This window comes from Mirounga leonina, unplaced genomic scaffold (assembly GCF_011800145.1).
Source record: "Mirounga leonina isolate KUSES-001 unplaced genomic scaffold, KU_Mleo_1.0 Mir_127, whole genome shotgun sequence".
In the NCBI taxonomy this organism is placed as follows: Eukaryota; Metazoa; Chordata; class Mammalia; order Carnivora; family Phocidae; genus Mirounga; species Mirounga leonina.
This window is the reverse complement of record NW_023270316.1, coordinates 54,823,922-54,845,100: the sequence shown is the minus strand read 5'-3', so window position 1 is coordinate 54,845,100 and position 21,179 is coordinate 54,823,922. Positions and strand designations below refer to the sequence as shown.

Genomic DNA, 21,179 nt, shown 5'->3' with positions numbered 1-21,179 from the left:
GAAGACCATCAGTACATTAATTTGGACTACAGGTTAGTTCTTCAGGATGGAACTTCTACTGTTTTGTTTTTGTTTTGGGGTTTTTTTTTTTTTTTGAGATTTATTTATTTATGTTAGTGGAGAGAGTGAGAAAGCATGCTAGCATGAGTTGGGGGCAGGGTCAGAGGGAGAGAATCTTCAAGCAGTTTCCTTGCTGATCCCAGAGCCCGACACGGGGCTTGATCCCACAACCCTGAGATCTATGACCTGGGCTGAAATTGAGAGTCAGACGCTTAACTGATTGAGCTACCCAGATACCTTTGGAATTTCTACCTGTTTTGAATATGTACTTGAAATTCTGCTACCTGCATCATCATTGATTCAAAAAGTTGGTAATTTTTCATGGGCTTTTTTTTTTTTTTAAACAAGGCCAAGTTAAAAAAGAAAAAACTATGCTCACATAAAAGTTGTGTATCATTACTATACAGCTCAGTTAAATATCAAAGGCTGAGGCTCTTCATCTTGGCACACGTGTCATGACATGTCAAAGTATCACATTTTACTAGAGGCACTTTATCACTTACTGAGGGTTGGGTTGTTTGTTGCTGACTTGTGCATCATGATGAGAAATGCAAGCCATTGTTAAATATTGTGGTTAAACTTTGAAACTAAAATCTCTTTGATTCCTTGTCTAAGTTTTTAGATTGGTTCATTTGAAGGGTATACTATGATGGCAAGGAAGCTATTTAAAAAAAACACACTTTCCTTTTGCATCTACTTCTCTGTGTGAACTATGGTTTTCTAGTTACTTTGAAATACATAATAAAAATTTTTTAAATGGCCAAAACAAAACCAAACACAATTGAAATAACTTGGATGTAGAAATCAATATGAAGCAAAGGGTAACACCCAATTTCAGATATTTATGTTCATCAGACTTATCTGCTGTTCTCATTGATGGATAAATAAATACTAAAAATATAAAAGTTTAAAATAAATTTATATTAGTAAAATATCATATTTATCTGTTTTATGTAATTGAGCACCAAGAAAAATTTCAGTTAAAAAGATAGGTTCTCGGGCGCCTGGGTGGCTCAGTTGGTTAAGCGACTGCCTTCGGCTCAGGTCATGATCCTGGAGTCCCGGGATCGAGTCCCGCATCGGGCTCCCTGCTCGGCGGGGAGTCTGCTTCTCCCTCTGACCCTCCTCCCTCTCATGCACTCTCTATCTCATTCTCTCTCTCTCAAATAAATAAATAAAATCTTTAAAAAAAAAAAAAAAGATAGGTTCTCATGCTTACCAAAAAAAAAAAAAAGTGAGAACCATTAAAGCCTCAAAAGACTGTTTTTCTCTTGATCCTATTAAGGCATTGACAATATGTCCTCCTGATGCATTAGAGAAAAGAACCGCCAGATGTCCACAGGCATGTTTTCTTTTCCAGCCAGGATCAACTCTATTCCAAATGGAGAATTGTCTTGTGGGCTTATACGTTCTCAGGGGAACATACTGAGGTATGCCTGACTTCCGGAGGGGGTGCCCCCATCTCTGCCCCAATTTCCCCCACTTCTCTCAGGGTTATACCTTTGAGAAGCCCCTTGGTGTTGCGAGCATAACCATGCATATTCTTTCCTTTTGCTTTGCTCCCTCTGGATCCACATCTCATACCACACACACAACATTGTACTATCTCCCAGTACTCCAAAGAACAGAATTTGCTCTGCAGAACTAATAAATCGCAACAGTGTCAGATAATATCTTACCATGTGTGTTTTTTCAATAAGAAGGCACCGTACCCCAATGTGGGATTAAATAATTTCTAGAATTTTAGCTTCTTCCTTAACCAAGAAACTATGTTCGTATTTATTGTTGCAGAATTTCTCCTCCCTACAGAATGCTACGTTGAGGCACATGTGGTGTTTGTGATCAGCAAGGTATGGGCTAGCTGGACTGGTCATGTGCTGATATGGTCTAGCCGACCCCATAAAGACACGGATGCTGGAAGTGCCAATTCCACTGGGTTACATTCCACCAGGAGGACAGGTGCTTACAGCTGCCCAGAATGGCATTGAGAAATATGAGTTTGTCCTTGTCCTTTGGAACACCGTACTGGCTGGATTCCTGAGAGCTTTAATTGTCACCCTGTGAACGGAGCTGGTCTTTGGCTTGGTGTTTATCAGCTCCAGAGCTGAGGAAATTGGGCTTTATCTCTTTCAGATTAGATCACTACAAGCCTCACTGGGTAAAGCTAGTGGGAGGAGGGATGGGGAGGGTAAAGCCCTTACTCCCTTTACTCAAATGCTTCTGCAAAGCCCATACCCTTGACAGAACAAAGCCCAGGACTCCTGCCCTCTCCCTCAACCCAGCGTGGGATAACTAGCTGGGGATTTATTTATTTACTTCTTTCAAAGGCTTTTTAATTAGTAAACCTTTCTCCTAACTAAAACACTGATCTCTTTCAAGATAAAGCACTTCGAGCCTCAGGTTTCTCCTTCTCTCTTTCCCATTTCCTTCAGGTTTTATTAACTCCTGAGCCAGGCAGAAGGCGGCAGCTGGGGGACTGGGCGTCTGGCCCGCTATGGAATTTTGTACCTTCCCTGCCTGCCATGAGATTCCACTCCATCCTCTTCTTTGGAAGAAAGAGAGAGAGAGATGGAGACAGAGACAGAGAGAACAAAGGAAGGAAGAAAAGAAAAGAAAAAAAAAAACCTCCTAAACTCTGCGGTTATTCCATATGATCTTGATTTTTTTTTTTTTTTTTAAGTAGGCTCCACACCCAGTTTGGAGCCCAACATGGGGCTTGCTTGAACTCACAACCCTGAGATCAAGACCTGAGCTGGTATCAAGAGTCAGATGCTTAACCAACTGAGCCACCCTGGTGCCCCTCTTGGATCTTGATCTTAAAGGGAAACCTTTCTTCCGGCTTGGGGTTTGGCTGGGTGTTGACAGTGCTCCATGACTACAAGGCGCCTTGGGGTGGAAAAGCAGGGCTCCCGGGATGCTGTCACAGGGGCAGGAACTGCTTCTTGCAAAGGTGACAGGCCTGTGGCCCCCTGACCCTCAACTTAGCGTCTCTGTGTGGCACAGCCCCTTCGGAAAGGTTCTGGCACCTACTCCCCATTTACTGTCCCTCCTCTGACGCCCTGTTCTTTGACCTCCAGTAACAAACGACTTCCTGATTACCAAAGCCGGGCCCCACCCGCCTCCATGGGCCAAGATGTCACCCAAGAACTGTGTAGGGCTTCATTGAAATTCGCTGATCCACTGCGAAGTTACCTCCCTGGGCGTATTTATCTTAAAGGCAAGCTGGCTGCTTTGGAGTGTCTGGTGATTAACTGTTTCTTTTTTGCCTTTTTTTTTAATCCATGCAAGGGCTGAGAAAGGAAAATTCAACCCTTGCTACTTGTAGAGTGTGGGGTCCACAGTGTGGGCAACATAGACATGGGGACAACTGGGGGTCCCCAGTGGGAAGTGGGGGGAGAAGATCACAGGATTTCTGAAGCTCAAGTCAGCTGCATTCATGAGCAAATCAGCCGTCTCCTGGTTCTTGACCTCCTTTGGGCATTGTGAGGGCTGATGAGCTCATGCTTGTAAAGAGTGCAAGCCTTTAATTGAAGTATAATTAATAATCATCTGATAAGTGAATAACAATAACAATGATGATGTAATCCCCTTCTCCCACAGCCGCACTCCTGTTTCCTTGGGTAGTAACATTATGACATGATGTCCCAGTGTACTCAATTAGATGAATGACTGTAGGTGCGGACAAATCATCACAGCTATGTGCTTGCTGGCACAGTCCAGGATTGGCCTGCCACTGAGAAACCTGAGGGTACAGAACAATGCAGCAATGTTCTCTAAGTGTTGCGCTGTTCAGATAATGAACAAGTTCAAGCTGTTTCATGACTCAGGTACTAGGACAACCTACTTGCTTCTTTCCAACCTGGTGGCCCTCCCGGGCAGGAGAGCTGAGTCTGGAAGCCTTACTGAGAATGATGGTTACTTATTTCCCCTGCTCCTCTACCTCGTGCTTTCCACAGACCCCTGTACTCAGTCAGATGAATAAATGAGTCTCCCAAGGGGGGGGGGGGGACATGATATGAGTGGATTTCCACCTGCTTCTACACCAGTGATTATCAGAGGGACATCTGGATTAGTCAACATGGCCAAGATATATCTTGAGTACCTAATGAGATGAATCAGAAGCAGTCGGTTTTAGGGAAAAAAAGGACCTTTTTAGTTCTTAGGCTTCTCACAGTTTAATCTAAAAAACAGAGTCCTCAAAGTAGACACCAAGCTTAAAAGAAGTGCTTAGACTGGGAACAGGGGAATAAAAAAATTATGAAGGAGGCAATTCATCACCCAGTTTTGCCCTAAAGTCTTCTCAGGCCAGAAGGCTGAGTAGGCAGAATGGAAGCCCCAGCTAGAAAAGATAATAACACCTTTCATTTGCAAATAATTTACAGTTTACAAAGCACTTTCATATAGCATGACCTCATCTGAGTCTCACAATATCTCTGTCGGGTTGGCTAAGTTTATAATCACCAGTTTATAGATGAGGAGACTGAGGTCCAAAGTGGCTAAGTGACTCACTCGCCCAGAAAGAAAGGGGCGGAGTCAGAGCCAAACCCATGTTTCTAACAAAACACTAGGCTTTCCTCCACCATGGGCAGATTTGATGATCTTCTCTCTCCTGGGAAGATCAGTATTTGATTGATTCAACAAATAGGTAATGAACAATCCCTGGATGTTGGGCACCATGCTGGGTGCTGGGGAGACAGCAGTGAACGTGACATACAACGTTTGTTTCATAACATTTTCACCACTGTAATAGTCTTGGGTTGCTAGCATCTCTAGGCCATGCTCTCCCTTCAAAGTCCTTTTGCTGTAACAGTGAACGTCTGTTCTGTCTAGCTCATGTACAAAAGGGAAATCTATTACAAAGATTATGGGTGTCTCATGGAATCCAATCAAATGTTGGTCCATCGCAAGCTTTGGGATGACCAAGAACCTTTCCAAGATTCCCAAGGTTTGGGAAGGGCAGCTTCCAGGCTTTCAGCAGCAGAACTGAGGAGACCTTTTCTTTCAGTCTAGATCATGTTTTTCTGCTTTCAAGTTAAAGTCCCTAGCAGAGAGAATCTCCCTGACCCCTCTTGGCCTAAAGTCTCTGCCCTTAGACACAACCCAGGCCTTCTGCACACACATCACCACTGGAGGCCCATCCGTGGGTGCTGGAGTCATTTCCAGGACTAAGAAACCGCTGGGTGCTGAGCAGGCTGCACAAAAATGTGTTCAGTACAATGTGCCCACCCCAGACTTTGGATGACTCCCCAGAGGAAAGCAGAGAGGCAGGAAGGAAAGAGTTTCCAAAACTCTGTCATCACCTCCCCGAGGCCCTTCTCTCCTAATTTTTCTACTTAAATTCTCAATATTCCAGAGAGAAATTACTGTAAAAAACACCAACGAAATAATCTTTTATAAATATACTCTGAAATATTTATGGGCGATATGTCTGGGATTTTTCTTTAAAATGTTACAGGGCGCCTGGGTAGCTCAGTCGGTTAAGCGTCTGCCTTCAGCTGAAGTTGTGCCCCGGAGTCCAGGATCGAGTCCTGGATGAAGCTCCGCATCAGGCTCCCTGCTCAGCGGGGAGTCTGCTTCGCCCTCTGCCCCTCCCCTGCTCATTCTCTCTCTCAGTCTCTCTCCCTCAAAAAAATAAATAAAATCTTAAAAAAAAAAAAAAAACCAAACAAACAAACAAAACCCAAAAGTCAAGTTAGAAAAATGCAAAGGGGGTTATTCTGTTCCTTCCTTGAGCCTGTTTTAAATGCCGGCATTTTTCTGTATAGATTTTTTTTGGGGATTCCCTACTTGCCTTGGTCACCTCCATTATTTGATGTTTCTTGCAGCACAGAATTATTTAAGCAATTTTACAAGCATGTGTGGAGGGCTTCCTCGGGGTCGGTGGCCTCTCTTGCTTCCAGGGGAGCTAAGAGCTCCAGTAGTTTTGGGGTATCTGCTTGCATGTTTCCTTCACCATTGGCCCTTGGCACGGGTTCCACAAAATGTCCTAGGGACTCTCATTGCTCTGGCAGCTCTGCTGACCCTTCCGTGCTGACTCTGCTGCGGAAAGACCCCCACGAGAGCAGGGAAGCCCCAGGGGCATTTGCAACTGCAAGGGGCATTTCTTCCCTGGCATCTGACGCCCAGCCCAGCTTCAGACATCGGCTGGTCGCTCCGGGGTCAGGCCAGGTTCTAAAACACATTCAGGAACAACCTTTGTTTTGACCCAACGGGAGAGAAGAAAGGAGCAAGACAGCTCTCTTGGCCCCAGCTCAGGTGCGGTGGGCCAAGTCAGGCGGCTTGCAGCAGGTGCCCGGCTGTATCTGTTTCCAGCAGTTCCATTAACACTTGGCAAGTTTCACTCACCTTCAGCATTTGTAACATGCAATTGTTGACACAACTGATGTTACCTCACGCTCTTGGGCCTTTATGTGTTCCCTTGCCATTGTTGTCAGAACGCAGGATCTGTGGGGTTCGTTTTCTATAGATGCCATGTTTGTCGATGGCAGGGAGACAGTGTAGGGCCCCCCCCTGCCAAGCTTCCCCCCCCCCAAAACACAGTGCCCTCATTTTTCCTTTCTGGATTGATGTTAAGCACTTAATGTAATTGCCTTGCAGAAAAAAATAGCCAGAGATGTATAGTCAGCCACAACATGGCCTCATATTTCAAAAGCAGCCAGGCTTCTTTTTAAATGCTCCTTTACGGGGTGTGAAGTCAGTCATGTCATGTGAGGCCCCCCATGGCGCAGGGGAGACAGACGCTTGTCTTACTCTAGAAACACAGCCACTGAGTTGAGTCCTTCTCCTTCCCTGCCCACCCCCACCTCCCCTCGGTGGTTCATCGCACCACGTCCCACTTGGCTTCTCTTCAGTGGGCTTCCTCTTTTGAGATGGCAGCCTGCTCTGTGATTCTCATCTGCTCGGTACAAAGAAACTCCATGACCAGACCGTTAACAGCCCACTCTGCTCCCTGGTGTCAGCCTGTCCCTTGGCCTTGGCCTCGGCTTGCTATGGAGCACTGTAGCTCATTCTAGTGACTTTCTCAGTGTGAGCCAGTTCCTGAACCCTGGCCATTTTCCTTACCCTCCCCCTTACCTTCTCCCCCTTGAAATGCCTTCTTTTTTCTTAGAGTGGCTCAGGCTCAATGCAGACCCAGGCTTGCCTTCCCTCAAGCAACACTCTCCTTTGCCCCTGTGTAACCAGCCCTAGAGTGGAAGAGGGGAAAAGAGAAAGCTTTTGACAATTTGTTCTCGCTGATCTATTGCATTAGGGCGTGGGACCAGGAGTAAAGTAAAAATAGCCTAGAAAAGTGAATCCTGTGTGTAAAGAAATAAACCAACGGCAAAGCCAGTGACATTCTGTTGTTTGCTTAGAGCCACGGTGGGCAACTAAGTGTCGCAGTTTCCTTGTGCTTGCTGCTTACCCACTGATGGCGAATGATCAAGGCTGGTATTATGAAAATGTAGGTGAAGAGGGGGCCATGACAAAGGGGTTGGATAATCTATAAACCAGGCAGACAGCCCTTAGCTGTGCTATGTTTCGCTCACTTCCTGGCCCCGCTGAATCATTTCACTGGTGCTCAGGGTGAGCCAGCCCATCTGCCAAAAACCATTCCTTGCCTCTGTCTGCTCAGAGCTGGATTTCTGATTCTTGTGACTGGTGTGTCTGCTGTGACACCCGAGGAGGTGAGGCTTTGGTTATTACTGTTTCCTAGCCACCCTGCCTCGGAGAGACCGGTCAGAGCACACCCGCTTTGCCCCTCGATCTGACCTGTCCTGCCCAGCTGCAGGGGGCCCCGAGCCCTTCCCTGTGTGTGCAGATTCACACTCACACACGCACAATGTGCTGGCTGGCCATCTCCGTGTGTCTTCTGCTTATTAACTCAAAATCTGAATGTGATATCTCTTTTCTCCATATGTCATGAAATCAGAGTTTTTGAGGGTTTGTCTTGTCAAGATGCTTCTAGCTGGTTCAGAATAATGACTACAGATAGGATCGTACCAAGAAAATCGAAATACCAGGCTGCACGAAGGAGACCGCCATCTCCCCTTGGGGGGTTTCTTCTGTTTCCCTAGAATGTAAGCTTGGGTCTTAACTTGGGATGGTTACTGTCTGTTTCTTCAAAGACTTGCTTGTAGATTAGCTTTGAGCTTTGTCTACAGTGAAAATGCTGGGAAGGTCAAACTGTGTGGAGTGGAAGTATGAGAAGAGATACATGACACAGAGGTCCACAACGTGGGTACCCTACCAACTCCATTCGTCTAAGCATAGGCCCAGGGGAGTGGAGACCTCGAGCCGCTCGGCCATCCACTTCCTAGGCTGGCTACAGAGTGGGGAGAGTTTAGACGGAAGGAAGGCAGATACCGTCCCTGCCCTCATGGACAACAGTCTAGCCGGGAGACAGACTTAAAGAAATAAGAATAAATAATGTAAAACTATCATTATAGGAGAGATAAATGCTAGAAAATTAAAAAAAAAAAAAAAAAAGATAAGGTGCTGTGCCCTGCTGGTAGACAACATAACCCAGGCTGGAGCATCTGGGAGGATGATGTTTAAGTGTAGGTGTCAAGGACCAGGGGAGATGGCGGGAATGGGGGCGCGGCAGAGGGAGAGAGCACAGCCTTAGGCTGCCAAAGCACATAGTAGCAGTTGGGGCTGTATTTACGGCAATTAGAGTCTCCCTGGCAGAAATGTAACACTCTTCAGATCCCTTGGGGGTTTGTCGTAAGTCAAATTGGTTAAGTATGGGTCTAATTAATAATGATAGTAATACAACAGTAACACTCATTAAATGCTTGCTTGGGTGTAGATATTATGCTAAGTGTCAAAGGTCACCTCAGTGAGGCTGTCCCTGGACACTCTGAATAGCAACCCCCCACCTCCAATTTCCTTTACTCTGTTTTTCTTTTCTCTTCTATTACTTACCACCATCTGACATTGTTTCTTGTCCATCTCTCAGGCTGGAATGTGACCTCCACGGGGGCAGGTACTTTTGTCTGTTTTGTTCACTACTGTTTGCCCCAGAGCTTAAGACTCTGCCTGGCACATACTCGGTGCTCAAAAGAAAATACATATTTTTATTTGTATATGATTTGTACAAATCATAATTGTAATGAATGAGTGGATATTATTCATTTAATCCTCACAGTGTATCTATGAAGTAGGTACTATTTGCCTTACACCACCGATGAGCAAATTGGCACAGAGAGATTAAGTAATTTACCAAAGGTCACACAGCCACTGGAGTGGTAGAATCAGGATCTAAGCCCAGGCAGTCTGACTCCAGAGGCTTGCACCGCAGGTGTGTGCAAAATGGCAAGAATTGTGAAAAGAATATGGCAATTTGATTTACAGCTTTTCTCTGGTTAAATGTCATTCTATTTAGAGACTTCAGAAACGTGATCCAATGAGGTATTGCAGTTCGAGACACTACTGATTTTATTTTTTTAGTTATAATTTCTATTTATTTATTTTTTTATTCTTATGTTAATCCCCATACATTACATCATTAGTTTTAGATGAAGTGTTCCATGATTCATTGTTTGTGCATAACACCCAGTGCTCCATGCAGAATGTGCCCTCCTCAATACCCACCACGAGGCTAACCCATCCTCCCACCCCCCTCCCCTCTAGAACCTGTTTGTTTTTCAGAGTCCATCGTCTCTCATGGTTCGTCTACCCCTCCGATTTCCCCCGCTTCATTCTTCCCCTCCTGCTACCTTCTTCTTCTTCTTTTTTTTTTCTTAACATATATTGCATTATTTGTTTCAGAGGTACAGATCTGAGATTCAACAGTCTTGCACAATTCACAGCGCTTACCAGAGCATATACCCTCCCCAGTGTCTATCACCCAGCCACCCCATCCCTCCCACCCCACCCCCCACTCCAACAACACTCAGTTTGTTTCCTGCAATTAAGAATTCCTCATATCAGTGAGATCATATGATACATGTCTTTCTCTGTTTGACTTATTTCACTCAACATAATACCCTCCAGTTCCATCCACGTCGTTGCAAATGGCAAGATCTCATTCCTTTTGATGGCTGCATAATATTCCATTGTATATATATATACCACATCTTCTTTATCCATTCATCGAGACACTACTGATTTTATAACACAGGGATCATCGAGCTAGTGGTATGTAAGGACAATCATTCGTTAAGGAAGCCTTGTGCCAACCCAGGGAACTTGCAATCCAGATAAGATAAGAAGTACTGAGTCACACTTTCAGATCCTATATCCTATAATACAATCTGAATTCCATGTTCCTGGACTATTCCTTACTTACCACTGACGTCTTAGTGACTTCACACAGTATAGTTACTGGGGATGTGACAAATGGAAACATGATTTACTCTTTGACTTGTTCAGTTGAACTAAAAGCTTAAAAGTTGTGGTGGTGGAGGTGTGTCTATGTTTAAATACCTAAGAGTTAGAATAAAGAAAACAAAAATCGTTTGCCCCACAAATCCATACAGTAGACAAAAAATTCAGTCCTGATGTGCCGTTTTTCACATCCCTTTATCACTTTGGGCAGAAATTATTTCAGCCTCTGGAATATAAGACTAGCTCCTGAGGCCATTTTGACAGTTCTGGCCTCTGACCAATTATTTTTCAGGAATGTAGCTGTCTAGAGTTTGCTTTTTCCTTGATAAAAAGGTTTTATCTTTGTGTGTGTGTGTGTGTGTGTGTAGTTGTCAAAGAAAAGAACTTGCTTTTGATCTCAGAAACTTCGTCTTTTCCTTTCTGCCCAGGTCTCCCTGAAATACTCAGCAGTCCCTAACCTCTTTTTCTAAGAAAGCTATTTAGGAGGTTCAGCATTTATGTTGTTGCTTCTTTGGCCACTTACCATGTCAGAATTGGTGAGTAATTCTGGTCCTTTTCACACGTCTGAATTCATGTTGTCTTTCTGGGCCCATCTCTTTGTGCCCGTCTCTGCTCCTTTCTGTCTCGAAAGATCTTTGGCACACATACACGAATTTGGATTTACAAGATTACAAGAAGTTATGTATTTACAAAGAGGGTGTACAATGTACAAACTCATTGAGCTACATGCCGAAAATCTGTACATTTTGTTCTATGCAAGTTATACCTCAATAAGAAAAAGTTTTGTGTTTACAAACTTGCAGCAAATTTAATGAGAGTTTAAGCATCTCTTGAGTGGATTTTGGGAGTGGTGTGTGTTCCCAGCAGTATCTTGACTGGTATTATTGTTGTGCAATAGCAATGCCTGTGGCTAGGAGAACGGCCGTAAGCAACAATTTCTCGTAGCTTACGAAGGCTCGAGTTTTAACTTAAACTTTCTGCATACACCCATTACCACCAGGAACTTGAAAACACTGGAGCAGTTTCATTGCAGTGAGGACCCGTCTAGTAAATAATGCATGAAGGGGCATCTGGGGAGCTCAGTTGGCTAAGCATCTGACTCTTCGTTTCGGCTCAGATCATGATCTCAGAGTCGTGGGATTGAGCCCTGCATCGGCTCCACACTCTGTGTGGAGTCTGCTTGCTTATTTCCCTCTGCTTCTCCCCCTGCTCTCTCTCTCTACTCTCTCTCTCTCTAGAATAAATAAATAAAATCTTAAAAAAATAATGCATGGAGATTCTACCAAACACCTTCTCATGGGATGCCTAAGACAAGTAATTCTTTGTCTCATCCTCAGATTCCTTATCTGCAAAAGAGGATAACATTTGCCCTGCTTTATTCCTAAGGTTATTATGAGGAGAATTACATTTAAACCAATGAAGCATGTATTCAGTTCTCACTCAACCATACCAAATTCTGCGGGCATGAAAGAAGGAAAAGACAGGCTTCCTGCATTCACAGAACTTAGGGATGAGGATAGGAAGGAAGACCAGTAGGTATATGTTTACAATAGAAAGTATCACATCATCTAGGTGATGGGGTGCAGAGTGTTCCAGACCCAAGCAAAAGAAACTTTAATTCTGACTGGTGCCATTGGGGAAGGCTTCATAGAAGCACAAACATTTGAATGAGACCTTGAAGGAGGATGATTTGGAAGAAAGACTCTCCAAGTAGAGGGACAACAGGAACAAAACAGAGATAGGTCTCCATGACAATCAAATGAGTCTGTAAACTGTAAAGCATGATTCAGTGATAAGATATGACTTGTTACTTCTACTGGGGCCACCACTTACCTTCCCCAGCAGCCATGGCCCCTCTAGGTAATAAAATAGCATGGTGATTCCAAGAAAACACCAGCTTCCCAGCTTCTAGAACTTCGGTGTAGACATGACTGACTATGTATCCTCCAGTCTCAAAGGAGGTGATGATACATCTCAAGTCCAGCTTGGAAGAATAAACACAAACCAAAGGTTAACAGTTAAATTCTCTTTCCATCTTCTAACATTTCCCCCCACGTCCCTCTCAGGTGGACGCCTCCCCCGCCCCCTGTCCATCACCACATCAACTCTTCTCCCTTACAAGGATCAGAGCAGGCTCTGAGTTAGCCAGCCCACATTCAAACCCTGACGATGTTGATTTCTAGCTGTGTTATACGGAGCACCTTCCTTTAATCTATATAAGACTTAAATTTTACATCTGTAAAATGGGAATGAAAATGGTAGTACCCACTTCATAGTGTTGCTGGGAAGGTTAAGTAAAATAATGTACCTGGTACATAACACTCAAAATGTTATGTCTTAAATTGTCATCTGCAGTGGGTGTTGCCAGACTATGGCTGTGGGCCAAATCCAGCCATGTCCATTTGTTTGTGTAACGTCTAAGCAGCTTCCTGTTGCAGCAGGGTTGAACAGTGACAGGGACTGTATGCCCCACGGAGCTAAGATACTTACTGTCCGGCCCTTTGCAGAAGCAGTTTGCTGACCTCTGACCTGGGACGCTGAGAAGAGAACATCTGCTTACGTGACATTTACAACCAGTTAGATTTTGTCCTTGGTGGGCTCCCCAGTGCCTTTCCCTCTTTATTGTTGGTTCCTGGCATCAAATGATATATGGTATGAACCCCTTACAGTGGAGAAGTCCTTATAGAGAGCTCAGCATCTCAGTACCATGGAGATTCCTGGGATCTATTTATATCCTCCTGCAGTCCAGTATTAATAGAGAAGGAGCACATAGGAAATGTGGGGAAGGTGGGTAACAAATTTCAGCTCTTATTAGTTACGGCATAATCTCAAATGGAAACTGCAGAATACTCTAAGGTTAAAGGGGAGTTAGTGTTACTGGGTGATGACCTAGTCACTGAACAGAAGGAAACAATGACATGGAAAAAGAAGCAAACCATGGTGGGTGGTTTGAAATTTCCACTGACCTCCTCCTCTGCACCTTAAATTAAGAGCGCTGTAAAGTCCACTCCTATTCCATTTAAATATCTCTCTTTTAAAGCACCTGCAACATTATTGCTATTCTAAGATGTACAGAAACCTGGTAGACGGAGATTATGCAGCAGAGCAGTATTTCTAGGGTTTTGTTATTTGCGTATTGGGAAGATCACTGGGTCTGGGTCCAGAAAACCTTGCCATGATCTAGATGGGACCACAGAGGCATGTCACCTCCCCTCTCTTAGCCTCAGGTTCCTAGTAGAGACAATCTCTTTGTTAATTGTTAGAGGATACTAAATGGAGACCCTCAAAGAGCAGTGTGTGCATGTGTATGACTATGTGTGGTGGGGTGTTCTGTAAGGAAGGGATTGTAAGCTTTCTTTTGAACGGCAGATGCAACAAGAAAATATTCTAAGATGAGCTTTGGTCGTGTTTTCACCTACTACCCCCTAGGCCACCTGCATCCATTCCCCTTATTCAACCGAGGGAAGGTTGCTTTGGACACTGGCTCTCATTGAGGCGGAGAATGAACCTAGTGTTCACTTGCATACACCTGTGATCCAGAGACGTACATTCCTAAAATCATTGGCCGGGGGAGTTGTCTTTTGTCAGTGCAGAGGCTTTTCTTAATTGAATAAAAAACAGATATTCACTTATATCAAAAATTCATTAAAAACACCAACATTCATTGAGGTGTTGTCAGTGCTGGGGCCAGCAAGAATGGACAGTCATTGTCCCTTAATGACCTCAAATCCAGCCTTGAAATACTCTTTAACAATTCCATCCTGAAAACACTTTCTTTCCTTTTGTTACAGCCACGACCCTGTCCCACGGCGCCCTCACTGTCCTTCCTCCCACTCTTGATGCCTCTTCTTCCAGTTTACTTTTGGAGTTTCTTCCCCACTAAAGTGCAAATGACTGTTGATAGTTCAGAAGAGTTTTCTTCCTGGGGAGCTTGCATTAGAGTTCCATGTCCTTCCGACAGCACTTTCCCTGCTAAACCTGGATTTGGCCTCAGAACCCATCTGTCGTTACCAATCACGGTTGGCAGTTACGTCTATAACTATTCATCATGGTTTTTTTTTTTTTTTTTTTTAAGATTTTATTTATTTATTTGACAGAGAAAGACACAGCGAGAGAGGGAACACAAACGGGGAGTGGGAGAGAGAGAAGCAGACTCCCTGCCGAGCAGGGAGCCCGATGCGGGACTCGATCCCGGGACTCCAGGATCATGACCTGAGCCGAAGGCAGTCGCTTAACCAACTGAGCCACCCAGGCGCCCTATTCATCATGGTTTAAGCCAAGGCTGAAATTTCAGGAATCAGATAGCAAACACTAGGTTCAGTTTTTTGGGGAGAGAGGGGAATGGGGGTTTCATGGTTTTTTGTTTTGGGTTTTTTTGGGGGGGCCCTGCAAAGTGAGATGACAGAGATATGGCTTGCCCCTGTTATATATAAGGTCCCAACTTAGCAAAGGGCATAGCCCAAGGGTGGCAATTATCTTGCAGAAATGTTCTCTACCAAGAAGAAAGTCAGAGATGATCTTCACTGGGCTGAAAACTTGTCATGAAGAAAGTGAGGAGTGTGGCATTTGTATCCCTATAAAGGCACAGCCACTCAAAATACCCACAGTGAGTGGAGAATTCAGAGCAGAAGCACTGTGGGTAGAGAAGGCCCCAGAGGTGTTATATGGTGCCTAAGTGAATAGTTGGACTCAAGAAGAATCTAACTTGAATGTTGCAGAGCGATTGTATGAGGAGCTTTATTCCAGAAAGTTCTATCATCTTATGCACTGTGTTTGACAGGGGATAAAGTCCGAAGAAGGAAAATGAACACATTCATTAATGAGGATTCAACTTGCAATTGTGTGTCAAAAAGACTCAATAATTTAAATAATATTCCATGACTTTCACAGTATTTATTTTTTAAAGATTTATTTATTTACTTAGAGAGAGAGTGAGTGCAATTTGTGGGAGGAGCAGAGGGAGAGGGAGAGAGAATCCCAAGCAAGCTCCAACCCCAGAGCAGAGCCCCACATGGGGCTCAATCCTAGGACTCTGAGATCAAGAGCTGAGCCAAAACCAAGAGTTGGATGCTTAACCGACTGAGCCACCCAGGCACCCCCGCTTTCACAGTATTTAAATGTGAAAGTATGCATTAAACTTGGGAACCTGCTGGGATATAGTAGATTGTAAACATTTCCATATAGTTACAGAATTTCAAATGCAACATTATGCCCTCATGTTAATATTAATATAAATTCAAGAGAGCTTAGTTCAAATAAACACATTATTGGAGTTGACAACAAAAGTGTGGACACCTCCCTGACTCGTGGGTGTGCTCACTGCAGATCTCTGTTGGCAAAGGAGACAACTTGGTATAGTCTGGGCTCTCTCAAGAACCTCTCTTTACCACGTATTGGCTGTGAATCTCTGAAGCTCTTCTCCAGCTGTCAAAGTATTTGAATCACTTGTCTACAGGTATGTGAGCATGACATAGTTACCTTAATAATCTGCAGAAATATGCACAAAGTTATATTTCTGCCTGACGTCCCATTACCAATATAAAAATATAATCGACTGTTTTGGTCATTTGCATTAATAATTAACTAGGACACTTTAAAATTCCCATTTTCCTCAAAGCTACATTTTTATAAGTGCTTGATTTTTTTCCTCTCAATAATTTTGTGAGGGAGTTTTCAGTGTTTTTACGAAATAAGTATCTTTTTATGTAACTTATAAATGCACATAGACATAAAAAGTATTAACAATTAAGAGTTCATAGGATACCCCTATTATTATTATTACTATTTACCCCTATGATTTGTTTTAATTAGATTTTAAACACAGGCTTAACATCATATGTATACACACCCATGTGGTTATCTTGACCAGCAAGATTAACCTTGAACTATTCCTTCAAGGGTATTGTCTCATTAGATGATCCTCCCTATCACCTCACAGGGAAAGAGTCAGCCTTCTGCAATATTTGGAATCATATTTTCCCCTAAATGCAGTTGTAGTGGAGTAAAATAAATAGTAGATTTAGAGGTAGGGTTTATGCCGCAACTCTGTCAACAACCCAGTTCACCTGTTACTAAAAGGACCTTTCATTTAAGCTTTCAGAGCTTCAATTTTGCCATCCTTGAAATGGAAACAATAGTATTTTTTCTTATTATGTAGCTCATTTAATTAAAAAAATATTTAATAACGTAGTCTTTGAGGAAAGCACTGGCTAAAAACTCTAACATTAAACAAGTACAAGACCTTCTAGGACATGCTGTGATATTTTACCACACCATGACTTTATCAGTCCCTATAGTTCTAACAATGCCCAAACAGTAATTATTTGGCCACTGGTAGTTCCTACTTCTTACTCCATGTGACTGGAGAGGGCCTGCCCAACGTGATGTAAATGTGGCCAAAGTACCAAAACCCTCTGGATGCAGTGACCGGTTCGGGAATGATTCTTCTAAGATGAAACCAGGTAAGTAAAAACTTGATTCTGGAATTTACTGGGCAGGGACTCTCTTTCAACGAGAAGTAAGGATATTAGGAAGTAAGTCTGGAGGTGCTAATGGTCATCTTATCAGCAGGTAGACTGATTTATTGAAGCTAACTATAAACTAACTATTGAAACTAACAGAGAGAACAGCAGGAGATGGAGAAGAACATATCCTGCATTACAGCATTGGAATCCCTGGATTTATCACCCCTGAGGTTTCACTTGTGTGCTTTTTAGTTATCCAGTCCATGGATTTCTTTTCCACTTTAGCCTTCGGAATTGAGTTTCTGTCACTTGCAGTGAAAAGAGCCTTGACTGATTCACTTACTTCTCACTATGAAGGAGGTGTTCTATAAAGAGTCCATGGCCAAGCTATGTATGACTCATGATTGCGTCAAGAGACCCAGTGCTAAATGCCAGTGATAAGGTTGTGCGATGGCCTTCACCCCATCTTCTGTGCGTAGCTAGACTGCTTAATAGACCTTGAGCCTGGATCTTCAGAGTCTAGGTTCTCAGTCAGCACCACAGCCCACCTAAACCCAGCCAACAGGTGAGTCTGCTCTTCTGTCAGGTTGACCCCTGGCTTTTAACCCAAGGGCTAGGAAATGCTTCTAATAAATCCTTGTAGAATCCTTTCTGATGACTCAACTCCTCCCCGATTCATTCGAGATTTATTACTGTGTGCAGAAGCTTAAATATTGCCCGAATTGCACCCTCCCCTAAACCCCCATTGGCTCTCTCAGACTTTGGTGCCTGGACTGGATTTGAGCTTGCTCTGAATTACTCCTGACTATAACACCGAATTTGAACTTCTGACCACCATCCTCCTCTACCAGAATAGGACCAAACTTTCTTTCTCAGTTTTTCCTGGCTTCTGGACAATTCTTACTCACCCTTCTACCATTCTTTCGGAGTGATGAAATCAATTTCATTTATAGATCTCTACACTTAGATATAGTGAGGCTATCTCAGGATCTTGAAGGTACTTTTTAGAACTAAATGAGATTTTCAATTTTTCATGTACCAAGTGCCTATCCCCCACCCACAACCTTGAAATCAGACTCATGCTGGAGTTCTCTGGCCAGACTCTACTTGGGAAACCAGCCAAAGGAAATCTCTGCAACAGATTGGTCCAGCCCCAATTATGGCAGAGGAGTGGGAGTACACATTACTCCAACAAAAGAAGGCCTGCCCAGAGTCATCCGGCACATCTCATGCTGGCCCTGCCAAAGTAGGAAAAGTGGAGAATGCCCACCGAAGACAGGAGTGACTTCATGCTCCGTCCCTGGAATTGCCTCTGAACTTGTCCTAGGAGAGGACGCTGGGTGCTAATCAAGAGGACTTTGATGATTGTTGGTAAATTTGGGCAAATGGGTCCTTTGCCTGGACTACTCTTTTCATTTGCAGGTTTGTGCATTAGTCTCCATGTCATCTGAAGCAAGGGGTGCTGGGTTCCCTGCTTGGATGTGGGAAGTTGAAGACAGGACCTTCTGTCCATCTTCAAAGACAGCTCCAGGACCTAGGCTACTTTAAACTGGGAAGCCAGGGAAAACTGCCTAGCCCAGACCACTGAGGCAGCCAAGATTTTCTTCTGTCCTGATGGCCCAGTATCATCTCCTGTTCTGATCATGACCAGCTCTTGGAGCTCTTGCTCCTCTCAGGGCCAATAGAAAGGACATGGGTCCAAGAGAAGAGTTCAGAATGCCCCCAAGACAACTTAAATCAGGAAAGGTAGAGTCCCAAGCCTTGAAAAGGAAAAAGTCCTAATCTGAATCTTGTTTTGATTATCAATCAATGACGGCAAGGTCAAGTTCAGCTCAACTTCAAAATTCCAGAGTACAGCTATTCAGCACTTGCTATGTTCAAAGTGCTCAGAAGTCAGAGGGGGGCCCAAACTCAAAGGGAGCCAGTTCTTTCCTTAAGAGCTGATCAAGTGGCTGAGCACCCAAGAAGTTGAGTTCAGAGGGAATGGAAGACCACCTAGAGGCTGTCTTGGTTTTTAGTTTTTTTCATGGCTGGGGGGAGGGATGGGGTGGTGAGTCCCAGTCCTGAGCTATAAACTGAACCATGGGTAACAATTTCCATATAAACAATAAATGCTGGCTACATCCTAGGCTACCTCAGCAAAGTCTATTAAACACGTACTATAGGAACAAAGATTTATGTCTACAAGAAATTTGTTCTGAGTTAAAAAAGAAACAAAACAAAAACCTACCAATGGACTTAGGCATACATCTTCTGTGTAAAGCTGGAGACAGTCCGTACTGTACCTGGGTAAATGCAGAGTAGTTCTGAACATAGGGTAAGTGCTCGATGACCACTTTATGCTTGATAGATTAGTCATTCTATAAAAGTTTATCATGTTCTTTTCATTTGTTTTCTTTATTTGTAACTCATTTTCAATGAACTTCCGTATATGACAAGCAGAATCCTAATAACAGACATCTTTAAAGGTGCGTGATCCAAGTCCGTGTGCCTTAATTCTTCCTTTTCTTAGAATATATTTGTTGAGTTATATATCATACATATATATAATATGTATTATATACAAAATCTGTATAAATTTAAAAGCAAAAGTTTGTTTCTTTTGAGAGTTTACTAAAGACTTGACTTTTACCATTCATGTAATAGGGCATAGATTTTCCTTAAAAGTAAAGTCCCCATTTCAAAAAGTTGGTGACAAGGACAGCAGGGATAAAGAATTTCAGCAGTTTAAATTTAAGGTCCTGGGTAAAGTTCAAATGGGGAATATTTTCTGACTATGAGAAGTTGGCGTTTTTTTATATGATTATTTTTCACAGAGTCAGAAACACCCAGAGGGCAGTGAGGGGCGCTGAGCAGTGACACGGTGAAGAGCGCCAGGACACTGTCCCAAGGCTGCAGGGCACCACGTGCTCTGCCCAGCTCCCCGTGGAGGTGGCTCAGCTTTGGCGAGTCACATAGATAGTTATTCAGGCCCAGTTCTTGAATTTCAGCATATTTTGCTTCTGAAAAGACAAAAACCAATTACTGATAGCGATGCTGACCTCAGATATGCAGGCTATCTTAGTGAAATGATCTTCACGAACCATATTATTGCCAGTTAGAGGTGACCCTGGATGTGTTGATATAAGTTTCGTGAAAAAAACAAAACCAAATCCAAACCCAAGAAATAGATATTCTCCCTGAATTTGTGTTTTCAGTCACCAGTGTGGTTTTGATCCCGCTCATTGTTTTTGCCAGCGAAGCTCTCTCTTACTAAGAGGTCCTTTGTAAGATCACTCCAACCTCTTGGGAATTACTATTGGAGCATGTTATCCAAAGACTGTAGTTAGCTGTGACCTCTCTGTCTCCCCCAAGAGAATGTGTCTTCTAAGGGGTCTAAGCCGGATCTGGCTCAACTCTATCCTGTGTCGGGCCAACAAGTGTCTTGAACATAACAAGTGCTGAATAGCTGTACTCTGGAATTTTGAAGTTGAGCTGAACTTGACCTTGCCGTCATTGATTGATAATTAAAACAAGATTCAGATTAGGACTTTTTCCTTTCCAACCTCAGCACCCATAGTCTCTTATGGAAGTCTCAGGAGCCCAGGTGCTCGGCACCTTCGTGAGCCAGCCCCACTCCCACCTAAGGTCTTCTCTCAGGCAAAAGGCAAAAGCTACCCCACGCCTTCCCTCCCACCTCAGCTTGTCTTGCATACTCAGCCTCTATGCCCTGGGCTCAGGGCTGCCTTTGAGAAGGGTCAGAAGCATTGAAGTCAGGGCTTCTGATACTTCACGACATCTATAAATCATAGCCATATAGCTACCTTTTTCTGAGGATCTGTTACATCCCAGATAATGTGCTGGACATGTTTAAAACCTGTTATTTATTTACTCTGCCTCAAGCCAGAAGAGTGATTCCCTTTGCTAATTCTTTTGTTTAGACAGTGAAGATCCCTGATTTAATGAAGCTCATGTTCCTATGGAAAAAGAGAGACAACAAACAAGTAGACAAGGTAATTTCAGATAGTGACTACACAATGAAGGAATTACAACTGGGTTATGATGTAGTTAGCACTGCTTTATTTTATTTTATTATTTTTTTAGCACTGCTTTAGATATCAACATCAGGGAAAAATCTCTCCAAGGGGGTGACATTAGTGCTGAACCCCAAATGAGGTAAAGGAGACTGGTAATGTAAAGAGCATTCATTCACAAGGACCAGCATGGGCAAAGCTCTGAGGAGGGTATGGGCTTTATCGCATTATTATCTATGGGGGCGCCTAGGTGGCTCAGTCGTTAAGCATCTGCCTTGGGCTCAGGTCATGATCCCGGGGTCCTGGGATCGAGCCCCACGTCGGGCTCCCTGCT

At 43.6% G+C, this 21,179-nt stretch overlaps 1 long non-coding RNA gene across 1 annotated transcript; it reads left to right on the top strand.

Moving 5' to 3' along the window:
* The first annotated feature begins 2,845 nt into the window (after positions 1 to 2,845).
* Positions 2,846 to 21,129, top strand: LOC118009404. The gene is made up of 3 exons (XR_004678918.1): positions 2,846 to 3,303; positions 15,694 to 18,254; positions 20,753 to 21,129. It is a non-coding gene; the product is annotated as an uncharacterized LOC118009404 (long non-coding RNA).
* Positions 21,130 to 21,179: the final 50 nt, after the last annotated feature.